Raw genomic sequence first — 15,285 nt, forward strand, 5'->3', positions numbered from 1 at the left:
CTTTATATTGCCACTTGTGATATGGACCTTTATTATGCAGTCTGTCACTTTTATTTCTTCCACATCACACGATCGTATAAAGCTTATTTTCTCCCACACTAATAAGTCATACATATTTAGAGAGCAATTTTTATTGCTTGCACCGATGATAACTTACTTAGAGGATCTTACTCAATCCATAGGTAGGTATAGTGGACTCTCATGATAAAACTGGTTTAAGGGTATTTGGAAGCACAAGTAGTATCTCTACTTGGTGCGATGAATTTGGCTAGCATGAGGGGGAAAGGCAAGCTCAACCATGTTGGATGATCCATGATAATATAATTTATCTCAGATGTAAGAAAACATAACCCATTACGTTGTCTTCCTTGTCCAACGTCAACTCTTTAGCATGTCATATTTTAATGAGTGCTCACAATCATAAAAGATGTCCAAGATAGTATATTTATATGTGAAGATCTCTCTTTCTTTATTACTTCCTATTAATTGCAACAATGACCAAAACTATGCTTGTCAACTCTCAACAACTTTTATTCATCATACTTTTTCTATGTGAGCTCATTACTCTCCATAAGACTCACATGATCTCTTTGTTTCTTTTTATTTCTTTCTCTTTTCTTTTGTTCCCTTAGTATCATGGCAAAATAATCAAGCCCTTGACTCAACACTAATCTTTATTATATAGCTCACAGACTCGATTACATAGAAGAATTATAAAGCAAAACTCACAACTAGATCATACTAAGACTTTTATTCTACTAGAACAAGATATTACCAAAAGGATCGAACTAAGAAAAATAGTAAAGGTATAAGTGATGGTGATACGATACCGGGGCACTCCCCCAAGATTGGCAGTTGCCAAGGGGAGTGCCCATACTAGATACTCAATTCTTCTTTGTTGGTGGAGAAGGTGATGGTTTTGTTGATGGCGTAGGCTTGTCGTCCTTCTTCCACGGCATGGGCTCACCATCATAGAAGGATGATCGAGTCTCCTGAAACCTCAAATCCGCAGCCAAACTCATCCTCTTGAATCTATATTCATACTCATAGTTTTGATTTTGCAGGTCATAGATCTGGGCTTGGAGGTGCTCGTTTTTCTCATGAAGTTTGAAGATGGCCTCCCAAATGTCCTTGACGTCCAGCTTGTGGTTGTTGGTGAACTCTGTGATCATAATGTGATTGGAATCGAGTCCACACTCCACTATCTCCTGACACTTGAAAACTTCTTGCTCCAATGCCTCGAGCCTTGCCTCTATGCTTCCGGTCTTCCTTGGTCCCTCAGCATCGCGGATGTGCAACAACCCCTCACGCATCTCAATGGTTTGAGGGTGTTGCAGCACTTCTGCGAGGTAGGTGTTGATGACCTTCTCGAAGAACTGTTCCTTGGGGGCGCTTGGAGACGACATGACGACCTGGATCTATTAGAAAAATAGCTCGAAACAAAAACAGGAGATTTTTGCGTGATGCGGGAGTCAAAACCCCCGGGAGATTATATAATGAATTTTTACCGACCAAAATACGTGTCATGTACGAAAACGGAGTCCAGAAAGCGCACAAGGTGCCCACGAGGTAGGGGGCGCGCCCAGGGGGTAGGGCGCGCCCTCCACCCTCGTGGAGCCCTCATCTCCTTCTCGGAATGCTTCTTATTTTTCTATTTTTCTAAATATTCCAAAACGGAGAAATATTGCCTTAAAAACTGTTTTGGAGTCGGTTTACTTACCGCACCACATACCTATTCCCTTTCGGAGTCTGAAACGTTCCGGAAAGTGTCCCTTATGTATTCCTCCGGGGTTACGATTTCAATAACATTGGTTTTAACATTTATGGGATTACCTGAGATATAATGTTTGATTCTTTGACCGTTCACCACCTTCGGATTTGTGCCTTCGAAGTTGTTGATTTTTATGGCACTGGAACGATAGACCTCCTCGATAACGTAAGGAACTTCCCATTTAGAGAGAAGTTTTCCTGCAAAAAATCTTAAACGAGAGTTGTATAGCAATACATAGTCACCTACATTAAACTCACGCTCTTGTATCCTTTTGTCATGCCATCTTTTAACTTTTTCTTTAAACAACTTGGCATTTTCGTAGGCTTGGGTTCTCCATTCATCGAGTGAGCTAATATCAAATAACCTCTTCTCACCGGCAAGTTTAAAATCATATTGAGCTCTTTAATAGCCCAATATGCCTTATGTTCTAGTTCGAGAGGTAAGTGACATGCTTTTCCATAAACCATTTTATACGGAGACATACCCATAGGATTTTTATTTGCAGTTCTATAGGCCCATAATGCATCATCAAGTTTCTTGCACCAATTCTTTCTAGATCTATTAACAGTCTTTTGCAAAATTAATTTGAGCTCTCTATTACTCAATTCTACTTGACCACTAGACTGAGGATGATAAGGAGATGCAATTCTATGATTAACATCATATTTAGCAAGCATTTTACGGAAAGCACCATGAATAAAATATGAACCACCATCAGTCATTAAATATCTAGGGACTCCAAATCTTGGAAAAATAACTTCTTTAAGCATTTTAATAGAAGTGTTATGATCAGCACTACTAGTTGGAATAGCTTCTACCCACTTAGTAACATAATCAACATCAACTAAAGTATGTGTATATCCATTAGAGGAAGGAAAGGGTCCCATATAGTCAAAGCCCCAAACATCAAATGGTTCAATAACAAGTGAATAATTCATAGGCATTTCTTTACGTCTACTAATATTACCAATTCTATGACATTTATCACAAGATAATACAAACATACGGGCATCCTTGAAGAGAGTAGACCAATAAAACCAGATTGCAATACCTTATGTGCAGTTCTATCTCCAGCATGGTGTCCTCCATAAGCTTCGGAGTGACACTTGTGTAGGATCTGTTCCTGTTCATGCTCAGGTACACAACGTCTAATAACACCATCTACTCCTTCTTTATAAAGATGTGAGTAATCCCAAAAGTAATGCCTCAAATCATAGAAGAACCTTTTCTTTTGCTAGTATGTGAAACTAGGTGGTATAAACTTAGCAACAATGTAATTAGCATAATCAGCATGCCATGGAGTAGTATGAGAAGCATTTATGATATTTAATTGCTCATCAGGAAAGCTATCATCAATAGGAAGTGGGTCATCAAGCACATTTTCTAACCTAGACAAGTTGTCTACAACGGGGTTCTTAGCTCCCTTTCTATCAACAATATGTAAGTCAAATTCTTGTAGTAAGAGAACCCATCTAATAAGTCTAGGTTTAGCATCTTTCTTTTCCATAAGATATTTAATAGTAGCATGATCAATGTGAATAGTTACTTTAGAATCAACAATATAAGGTCTGAACTTATCACAAGCAAATACAACTGCTAAGAATTCTTTTTCAGTAGTAGCATACTTTCTTTGAGCATTGTCTAGGGTTTTACTAGCATATTGGATAACATTTAATTTCTTATCAACTCTTTGCCCTAGAACATCACCTACAGCATAATCACTAGCATCACACATAATTTCAAAGGGTAAATTCCAATCAGGTGGCTGAACAATAGGTGCAGAGATCAATGCTTTCTTAAATATTTCAAATGCTTCTACACAATAATCATCAAAGACAAATGGTATATCTTTTTCTAATAAGTTAGTCAGAGGCCGAGAAATTTTTGAGAAGTCCTTAATGAACCTCCTATAAATTCCGGCGTGACCAAGGAAACTTCTTATACCTTTGATGTCCTTGGGGCATGGCATCTTTTCAATAGCATCAACCTTGGCTTTATCAACTTCAATACCTCTTTCAGAAACTTTATGCCCCAAGACAATACCTTCATTAACCATAAAGTGGCACTTTTCCCAATTCAAGACAAGATTAGTTTCTTCACATCTCTGCAAAACTCGGTCAAGGTTTCTCAAGCAATTATCAAAAGAAAATCCATAGACGGAGAAATCATCCATGAAAACCTCACAAATCTTTTCACAAAAGTTAGAGAATATAGCCATCATGCATCTTTGAAAGGTAGCAGGTGCATTACATAGACCAAAAGGCATATGTCTATAAGCAAAAGTACCAAAAGGGCAAGTAAAAAGTAGTCTTTGATTGATCTTTGGCTGGCACAGGTATTTGAGAGAAACCAGAATAACCATCTAGAAAGCAAAAATGTGTATGTTTGGATAATCTTTCTAGCATTTGATCAATAAAAGGTATGGGGTTCCTTTTTAGTGGCCTTATTTAATTTGCGGAAATCAATTACCATCCTATATCCTATAATAATTCTTTGAGGAATCAATTCATCTTTATCATTAGGAACGACAGTAATACCTCCCTTCTTAGGGACACAATGGACAGGACTTACCCACTGACTATCAGCAACGGGATAAATTATACCTGCCTCAAGAAGCTTTAGTATTTCTTTTCTTACAACTTCTTTCATTTTAGGATTCAACCGTTGTTGATGATCACGAACTGGTTTAGCATCTTCTTCCAAATTAATTTTATGTTGACATAGAGTGGGACTAATGCCCTTAAGATCATCAAGAGTATACCCAATAGCAGCACAGTGCTTCTTCAGAGTTTTCAATAATCTCTCTTCCTCATGCTCTGAAAGGTTAGCACTAATAATAACAGGATATATCTTTTTCTCATCAAGATAAGCATATTTAAGAGTATCAGGTAACGGCTTAAGCTCAAACACGGGATCACCCTTGGGTGGAGGAGGATCCCCTAGGATTTCAACAGGCAAACTGTGTTTCAGAACAGGTTACTGTTTAAAGAATACTTCATCTATTTCCCTTCTTTCATTCATAAACATGTCATTTTGATGGTCTAGCAAATATTGTTCTAAAGGATCACTAGGAGGTACGTCAATAGAAGCAAGACCAATAATTTCATCCTTACTAGGTAATTCTTCTTCACGGTGTTGTCTACTAAATTTAGAGAAACTAAATTCATGAGTCATGTCATCCAAACCGATAGTAACAACATCCCTTTTGCAATCTATGGTAGCATTAACAATGTTCAGGAAGGGTTTACCAAATATAATGGGACAAAAGCTATCTTGTGGGGAACCAAGAACAAGAAAATCAGCAGGATATTTAGTTTTCCCACACAAGACTTCAACATCTCTAACAATTCCCATTGGTGAAATAATATCTCTATTGGCAAGTTTAATTGTGACATCAATATCTTCTATCTCAGCAGGTGCAATATCATGCATAATTTCTTTGTATAAGGAATAAGGTATTGCACTAGCACTAGCATCCATATCACATAAGCCATGATAACAATGATCTCCTATTTTAACGGAAATAACAGGCATGCCTACCACAGGTCTGTTTTTATCTTTAGCACAAGGTTTAGCAATTCTAGTAGTCTCATCAAGGAAATGAATAACATGCCCATCAATATTATCAGACAAGAGATCTTTAACAATAGCAATATCAGGTTCAACTTTAATTTGCTCATGAGGTGTATAAGTTTTAATATTGCTTTTACGACCCACAGTTGAAGCTTTAGCATGATCCTTTATCCTAACAGGAAAAGGTGGTTTCTCAACATAAGAAGTAGGAACAATAGGATCATTATAAGTGACAATCTTTTCTTCAACTTTAATAGGTGTAGCTACTTTTACTTCTATGGGAGGATGATATTTAAACCACTTCTCCTTGGGGAGATCAACATAAGTAGCAAAAGATTCACAGAAAGAAGCTACTATCTCAGAGTCAAGTCCATATTTAGTGCTAAATTTACGGAAAACATCGGTATCCATAAAAGACTTAACACAATCAAACCTAGGTGTCATACCTGACTCCTTACCTTTGTCGAGTTCCCAATCTTCAGAGTTGTGTTTAATTCTTTCCAATAAATCCCATTTGAATTCAATAGTCTTCACCATAAAAGAGCCAGCACAAGAAGTATCAAGCATGGTGCGATTGCTATCAGAAAGCTGAGCATAAAAATTTTGAATAATCATTTCTCTTGAGAGCTCATGATTGGGGCATGAATATAACATTGATTTAAGCCTCCCCCAAGCTTGAGCGATGCTTTCTCCTTCGCGAGGCCAAAAATTATATATATATATATATATATATATATATATATATATATATATATATATATATATATATAATTGCGATCACGATGAACAAGATGCATAGGATAAAACTTCTGATGAAATTCCAATTTCAATCGTTTGTAATTCCAAGACCCCATATCATCACATAGCCTATACCATGTCGATGCATCTCCCTTCAAAGATAAAGGGAAGACCTTCTTCTTAACAACATCTCCGGGTACACCTGCAAGCTTAAATAATCCACAAACTTCATCCACATATATTAGATGCTCATCAGGATGCTTTGTTCCATCTCCTAAAAAGGATTAGCTAGCAGTTTTTCTATCATACCCGAAGGAATTTCAAAGCAGACATTTTTATTTTCAGTAGGTTCAGTAGGTTGAGGAGCAACTCTTTGCTCTACTAGTCAGGGTGAAGATACCCCGAACAAGTCCCTCAGAGGATTACTTTCCATAGTAACAAGTGATAGTAAATTTCAGCACACTATATAAATTTTTCCTTACCAAATTCCACCTACCAAAGGTGCTTCACCCCGGCAACGACACTAGAAAAGAGTCTTGATGACCCACAAGTATAGGGGATCTATCGTAGTCCTTTCGATAAGTAAGAGTGTCGAACCCAACGAGGAGCAGAAGAAATGATAAGCGGTTTCCAGCAAGGTATTCTCTGCAAGTACTGAAATAAGTGGTAACAGATAGTTTTGTGATAGGATAATTTGTAACGAGCAACAAGTAACAAAAGTAAATAAAGTGCAGCAAGGTGGCCCAATCCTTTTTGTAGCAAAGGACAAGCCTGGACAAACTCTTATATAGAGAAAAGCACTCCCGAGGACACATGGGAATATCATCAAGCAAGTTTTCATCACGCTCATATGATTCGTGTTCGGTACTTTGATAATTTGGTATGTGGGTGGACCGGTGCTTGGGTGCTGTCCTTACTTGGACAAGCATCCCACTTATGATTAACCTCTATTGCAAGCATCCGCAACTACAACAAAAGTATTAAGGTAAACCTAACCATAGCATGAAACATATGGATCCAAATCAGCCCCTTACGAAGCAACGCATAAACTAGGGTTTAAGCTTTTGTCACTCTAGCAACCCATCATCTACTTATTACTTCCCAATGCCTTCCTCTAGGCCCAAATAATGGTGAAGTGTCATGTAGTCGACGTTCACATAACACCACTAGAGGAGAGACAACATACATCTCATCAAAATATCGAACGAATACCAAATTCACATGACTACTAATAGCAAGACTTCTCCCATGTCCTCAGGAACAAACGTAACTACTCACAAAGCATAAACATGTTCATAATTAGAGGGGTATTAATATGCATATAGGATCTAAACATATGATCTTCCACCAATTAAACCAACTAGCATCAACTACAAGGAGTAATTAACACTACTAGCAACCTACTAGTACCAATCCCGGACTTGGAGACAAGAATTGGATACAAGAGATGAACTAGGGTTTTGAGAGGAGATGGTGCGATGAAGATGTTGATGGAGATTGCCCTCTCCCGATGAGAGGAGCGTTGGTGATGACGATGGCGATGATTTCCCCCTCCGGGAGGGAAGTTTCCCCGGCAGAACAGCTCCGCCAGCCCTAGATTGGTTCCGCCAAGGTTCCGCCTTGTGGTGGCGGAGTTTCATCCGAGAAGATGGCTTCTTATTTTTTTTCCACCGAAAGACTTCATATAGCAGAAGATGGCCACCGGAGGACCACCAGGGGGGCCATGAGGTAGGGGGCGCGCCCAGGGGGGTAGGGCACGCCCCCCACCCTCGTGGGCAGGGTGTGGCCCCCCTGGTGAACTTCTTCCACTGAGTATTTTTTATATATTATGAAAACGTCTTCTATGAAGTTTCGGGACTTTTGGAGCTGTGCAGAATAGGTGTCTAATATTTGCTCCTTTTCCAGCCCAGAATCCCAACTGCCGGCATTCTCCCTCTTTATGCAAACCTTGTAGAATAAGAGAGAATAGGCATAAGTATTGTGACATAATGTGTAATAACAGCCCATAATGCAATAAATATCGATATAAAAGCATGATGCAAAATGGACGTATCAATGAACATTATATCTAGATCTTGTTTGATGCGAGACAGTTATTCATTTAAATCTAAGAATAATGGTTGTTCTATTTATATGAGTAATATCTTTCATGGTCATGCACCCTTGAAGAGTGGTCTATTTTTGATGAATCTCGATAGTAGTGATACACATATTCATAATATTGAAGCCAAAAGATGCAGAGTTGATAATGACAGTGCAACTTATTTGTGGCTCTGCTGTTTAGGTCATATTGGTGTAAAGCGCATGAAGAAACTCCATTCTGATGGACTTTTGGAATCACTTGATTATTTATCACTTGGTACTTGCAAACCATGCCTCATGGGCAAGATGACTAAAACGTCATTCTCTGGAGCAATGGAACGAGCAACAGATTTGTTGGAAATCATACATACTGATGTATGTGGTCCAATGAATATAGAGGCTGGCAGCGGGTATTGTTGTTTTCTCACCTTCACAGATGATTTAAGCAGATATGGGTATATCTACTTGATGAAACACAAGTCTGAAACATTTGAAAAGTTCAAAGAATTTCAGAGTGAAGTGGAAAACCATCATAACAAGAAAATAAAGTTTCTACGATCTAATTGTGGAGGAGAATATTTGAGTTACGAGTTTGGTCTTCATTTGAAATAATGCGGAATAGTTTCACAACTCACGCCACCCGGAAGACCACAACATAATGGTGTGTCCAAACATCGTAATCGTACTTTACTAGATATGGTGTGATCTATGATGTCTCTTACTGATTTACCGCTATTGTTTCGGGGTTATGCTTTAGAGACGGCTGCAATCACGTTAAATAGGGCACCATCTAAATCCGTTGAGATGACGCCTTATAAACTGTGGTTTGGCAAGAAACAAAAGTTGTTGTTTCTTAAAGTTTGGGGCTGTGATGCTTATGTGAAAAGGCTTCAACCTGATAAGCTCGAACCCAAATCAGAGAAATGTGTCTTCATAGGATACCCAAAGGAAACTGTTGGGTACACCTTCTATCACAGATCCGAAGGCAAGACTTTTTTTTGCTAAGAATGGATCCTTTCTATAGAAGGAGTTTCTCTCGAAAGAAGTGAGTGGGAGGAAAGTAGAACTTGATGAGGTAACTGTACCTGCTCCCTTATTGGAAAGTAGTTCATCACAGAAATATGTTCCTGTGACTCCTACACCAATTAGTGAGGAAGCTAATGATGATGATCATGTAATTTCAGATCTAGTTACTACCGAACCTCGTAGGTCAACCAGAGTAAGATCCGCACCGGAGTGGTACCATAATCCTATTCTGGAGGTCATGTTACTTGACCATGACGAACCTATGAACTATGAGAAAGCGATGATGAGCCTAGATTCCGCAAAATGGCTTGAGGCCATGAAATCTGAGATGGGATCCATGTATGAGAACAAAGTGTGGACTTTGGTTGACTTGCCTGATGATCGGCAAGCCATCGAGAATAAATGGATCTTCAAGAAAAAGACTCACATTGACGGTAATGTTACTGTCTACAAAGCTCGACTTATTGCGAAAGGTTTTCGACAAGTTCAAGGAGTTGACTACGATGAGACTTTCTCACCTGTAGTGATGCTTAAGTCCATCTGAATCATGTTAGCAATTGCCGCATTTTATGATTATGAAATTTGGCAAATGGACGTAAAGACTGCATTCCTAAATGGATTTCTGGAAGAGGAGTTGTATATGATGCAACCTGAAGGTTTTATCGATCCAAAGGATGCTAATAAACTGTGTAAGCTCCAGCGATCCATCTATGGACTGGTGCAAGCATCTCGGAGTTGGAATAAACGTTTTGATAGTGTGATCAAAGCATATGGTTTTATACAGACTTTTGGAGAAGCTTGTATTTACAAGAAAGTGAGTGGGAGCTCTGTAGCATTTCTAATATTATATGTGGATGACATATTGTTGATTGGAAATGATATAAAATTTCTGGATAGCATAAAAGGATATTTGAATAAGAGTTTTTCAATGAAAGACCTCGGTGAAGTTGCTTATATATTGGACATCAAGATCTATAGAGATAGATCAAGACGCTTAATTGGACTTTCACAAAGCACATACCTTGATAAAGTTTTGAAGAAGTTCAAAATGGATCAAGCAAAGAAAGGGTTCTTGCCTGTGTTACAAGGTGTGAAGTTGAGTCAGACTCAATGCCCGTCCACTGTAGAAGATAGAGAGAAAATGAAAGGTGTTCCCTATGCTTCAGCCATACGCTCTATCATGTATGCAATGCTGTGTACCAGACCTGATGTGTGCCTTGCTATTAGTTTAGCAGGGAGGTACCAAAGTAATCCAGGAGTGGATCACTAGATAGCGGTCAAGAACATCCTGAAATACCTGAAAAGGACTAAGGATATGTTTCTCGTTTATGGAGGTGACAAAGAGCTCGTCGTAAATGGTTACGTCGATGCAAGCTTTGACACTGATCCGGATGACTCTAAGTCACAAACTGGATATGTGTTTAAATTGAACGGTGGAGCTGTCAGTTGGTGCAGTCCTAAGGAAAGCGTCGTGGCGAGATCTACATGCGAAGCGGAGTACATAGCTGCTTCGGAAGCAGCAAATCAAGGAGTCTGGATGAAGGAGTTCATATCCGATCCAGGTGTCATATCTAGTCCATCGGGTCCAATGAAAATCTTCTGTGACAATACTGGTGCAATTGCCTTGGCAAAGGAATCCAGATTTCACAAGAGAACCAAGCACATCAAGAGACGCTTCAATTCCATCCGCGATCAAGTCAAGGAGGGAGACATAGAGATTTGTAAGATACATACGGATCTGAATGTTGCAGACCCATTGAGTAAGCCTCTCTCACGAGCAAAACATGATCAGCACCAAGACTCCATGGGTGTTAGAATCATTACTGTGTAATCTAGATTATTGACTCTAGTGCAAGTGGGAGACTGAAGGAAATATGCCCTAGAGGAAATAATAAAGTTGTTATTTATATTTCCTTATATCATGATAAATGTTTATTATTCATGCTAGAATTGCATTAACCGGAAACTTAGTACATGTGTGAATACATAGACAAACAAAGTGTCACTAGTATGCCTGTACTTGACTAGCTCGTTGGATCAAAGATGGTTAAGTTTCCTAACCATAGACATGAGTTGTCATTTGATTAACGGGATCACATCATTAGAGAATGATGTGATTGACTTGACCCATTCCGTTAGCTTAGCATTTGATCATTTAGTATATTGCTATTGCTTTCTTCATGACTTATACATGTTCCTATGACTATGAGATTATGCAACTCCTGAATACCGGAGGAACACTTTGTGTGCTACCAAACGTCACAACGTAACTGGGTGATTATAAAGGTGCTCTACAAGTGTCTCTGATGGTACTTGTTGAGTTGGCATAGATCGAGATTAGGATTTGTCACTCCGATTGTTGGAGAGGTATCTTTGGGCCCTCTTGGTAATGCACATCACTATAAGCCTTGCAAGAAATGCAACTAATGAGTTCGTTGCAGGATGATGTATTACGAAACGAGTAAAGAGACTTGCCGGTAATTAGATTGAACTAGGTATTGAGATACCGACGATCGAATCTCGGGCAAGTAACATACCGATGACAAAGGGAACAACGTATGTTGTTATGCGGTTTGACCGATAAAGATCTTCGTAGAATATGTAGGAACCAATATTTGCATCCAGGTTTCGCTATTGGTTATTGACCAGAGATGAATCTCGGTAATGTCTACATAGTTCTCGAACCCGTAGGGTCCACACACTTAACGTTCGGTTACGATCGGTTATGAGTTTATGTGTTTTGATGTACCGAAGGTAGTTCGGAGTCCTGGATGTGATCACGGACATGACGAGGAGTCTCAAAATGGTCGAGACATAAAGATTGATATATTGGATGGCTAGATTCGGACACCGGAAGGGTTTTGGGTGATCTCGGAGAAAACCGGAGTGCCGGAGGGGTTACCGGAACCCCCCGGGGGCTAATGGGCCTTGATGGGCCCTAGTGGAGAGAGGGGGTGGCCAAGGCAGGCCGCGCGCTCCCTCCCCTTGAGTCCAAATAGGACAAGGAAGGGGGGCGCCCCCTTGCCTTTCCCCTCTCCCACTCCTTCCTTCCCCCTCCTAGTGGGACTAGGAAAGGGGAGTCCTACTCCCACTAGGAGGAGAACTCCTCTTGGCACGCCCTCCTAGGGTCGGTCGGCCTCCCCTTGCTCCTTTATATATGGGGGCAGGGGGCACCCCATGGCCACACAAGTTGATCATTGATCTTTTAGCCGTGTGCGGTGCCCCCCTCCACCATAATCCACCTTGGTCATATCGTAGCGGTGCTTAGGTGAAGCCCTGCGTCGGTAGCTTCATCAACACCGTCATCACGCCGTCATGCTGACGGAACTCTCCCTCGAAGCTCTATTGGATCGTGAGTTCGTGGGACGTCACTGAGCTGAACGTGTGCAGATCACGAAGGTGTCGTACGTTCAGTACTAGGATCGGTCGATCGTAAAGACGTACAACTACATCAACCGTGTTGTCATAACGCTTCCGCTTACAGTCTATGAGGGTACGTGGACGACACTCTCCCCTCTCGTTGCTATGCATCACCATGATCTTGTGTCTGCGTAGGAATTTTTTTGAAATTACTACGTTCCCCAACAATCACGAGTGCTACATACACTGCAAATAAAGATACAATCATCCTACAGAGCACATCGATTTTGCCCGTTATCTTCACAAGCTCTTTCATCTCCTCATTGATGTCAAGGCCATTCAACAACTGTTGCTTGGCCATGATCAGAGGAACTGCATCTTTAATCTTCCGCTCTGCATTTCCTCTTCTGTCGTTCCTTCAGTTACTTGTCCAACACCCCAACCTGCTGGTATTGGGATTCCTCGGCAAACCAAATAATCAGCATAGTTGCATTCCCCCACATCAGTAACTTCCCAGAAATACAAATCACACGAATCTTCCCTTTTCTGCACGAATCAAATTGGAAGATCATCAACCAAACTATTAAAAAAATCAGCAACTGAAAGCAGCAGAACAACACTTAAACATATTATTACCCCATGATTCGGGCATTTGTAGAAGACTCGGCCAGGGTTGAGGATTGTGGTTGAGACGCGACGGATGACTCTGCGTGAGTTGCAGCAGTTGCACCACACCAACGGCAGCGGGTTGTGATGAGCAACCGGCTGCAGTGTGTGTGCCGGCGAGGGTGTGATGAGACCCACAGGTGATGGTACCGATGGCGACTTGGCGCATATCTGGTTGTTGCCTGCTGAAGAGCAGGTGTATGAGCAGCCAGCAGACATGGTTGCTGTGGCTAGAGCTTTTGATGCTAGGCAGAGTAAGTCGAGAAGAGGAGAAGCAAACGTTGGATTTGTTTGGATTCGAACCAACTATAGGAGCACGTCTCTTTTTTTCTAAAGCTCAGCGACGTCTCTTTACTACTACACTAGCTTGTTCTGTACGCCTTCTCAAGTCTTTGATTTTCTTTCTTTTTTTGCGAGGAAGGAAGTAGGACAAAATTGAGAGTTCTTGGGACTCGAACCCAAGACCTCTCAGTTGAAAACCAAGGGTTCTAGTCACTTGTGTGGCGAACGTTCCCTGGGAGGAGGACAACAGACAAACACATTTTCCTCACAGTTTTAGTTGCGACGCAAGATTGAATGGTCGTAGTTTCGGGAATGTTATCAGGCAAATGAGCCCAGTTTTTATTTTCTTCCTATATATAAAAAAGTATGCTACTTGGTGTCGTCTTAGTCAACAAACGATTGTGCCAACCTTGACCGTTGGATTGACATTCAACGTCTGTCGTGTTTCTTCAGTATCTTCTTTCTCCAGTCGCCAAAGCCAAACCAGCGCCAACGGGACCACCTGCTCCCGCCTCCCATGGCTGGCTGTGCTGCCGCGCATGCATTGTGGCCACATCGCACCCTAAAACTCTGCGCATCTTCCCCGACTCCTATTTGTTCCCGTCCGAAGCCTCACCATTGTCCTCCGCCTTGGTTCACTCGCCGCGGCACCGCCCTCCGGTGTTGTCAACATGGTCTACCACCGAGAGGAATAAGGAGATGATTGTACATGGTGAGGATGACAGTAGGGACCCAGCAGCGCGCATTAATTTTGTTTTTCCGGGACGGAGAAGGGTATCAACTGGGTTGTGCGGGAGCTGCGGCCCGTCTAGCCCAGGATTTTATTTCATACATTTAGCACATGACCAGCCCAGCTATTTTGTTTTTTTCCTTTCTGAAAATGGCTAGCCCAGCTATTTTGTTTTTTTGCAGAATAACCAACGTAGGCCTACTTGCTTTTCTACGCCCTGCTGGGTCGGAAATCTTTCAAGACGAGGAGGGATGCCTTTTTCCCAGAAAATGCTATAAGTAATAATAAATGGGTTGTAAAATGAAAAGGTACAACAAACAAGCAATTAGTTCGAAAATACTTTTTTCTTTCGGATTTTGATATTTCAAATTTCATTGTTTTTGTGTGGGTAAAATTGCATTGGATTTAAATTAAGGTATGTTTAGTTTTTAAATTAATTTGAATCTGGCTAGAAATTTTGGGTTGTATGCTATTTGGGACAGATTTGGAGGCTAACTTGTGGGTCTACTAGGTTGACGTGTACGAAAGGCTTTGTCAACTTAGTCCACAAACGATTCTAGCAGCAGTGACCGTTGGATGTTAATCCAATAGCCGTGCTGCTTCTTTAATATCTGAGCTTCTTGCTCCAGCCACCCAAGCCAGCACCGGTGGGACTGCCTGCTCCCGCCTCCCGTGGTCGGCTATGCTGCCGCACAGGCCGCACCGCCCCACCCTACTCCATTGCTGGCCAGGCCATTCCTCTACTCACCCACACCTCCTGTTATTTTCTGACGACGGCAGCCGAACCAGTAAACCCTCATACTCCCCACTGCGTGGGCAACCACTGCAGAGTCTTCCCCGGCACCGTGTCGTTCCCTTCCTAGGCTTCAGCATCGTCCACCGCCCTAGTGCTCTCGGTGTGGCGTGGTCAACGAACGACATCCATCGGAAGTGGACTGTACGTGGAGAGGCTGACAGCTGGGTCCATGGCCACACACAAGGAAATGCCTCCTTATTACGCGCAAAATAATGATTCCTCCACCTGACATCTGGGACCCACCGGAAGGGCCTCTGTATT

Source organism: Triticum dicoccoides, chromosome 4A, assembly GCF_002162155.2.
Source record: "Triticum dicoccoides isolate Atlit2015 ecotype Zavitan chromosome 4A, WEW_v2.0, whole genome shotgun sequence".
NCBI lineage: Eukaryota > Viridiplantae > Streptophyta > Magnoliopsida > Poales > Poaceae > Triticum > Triticum dicoccoides.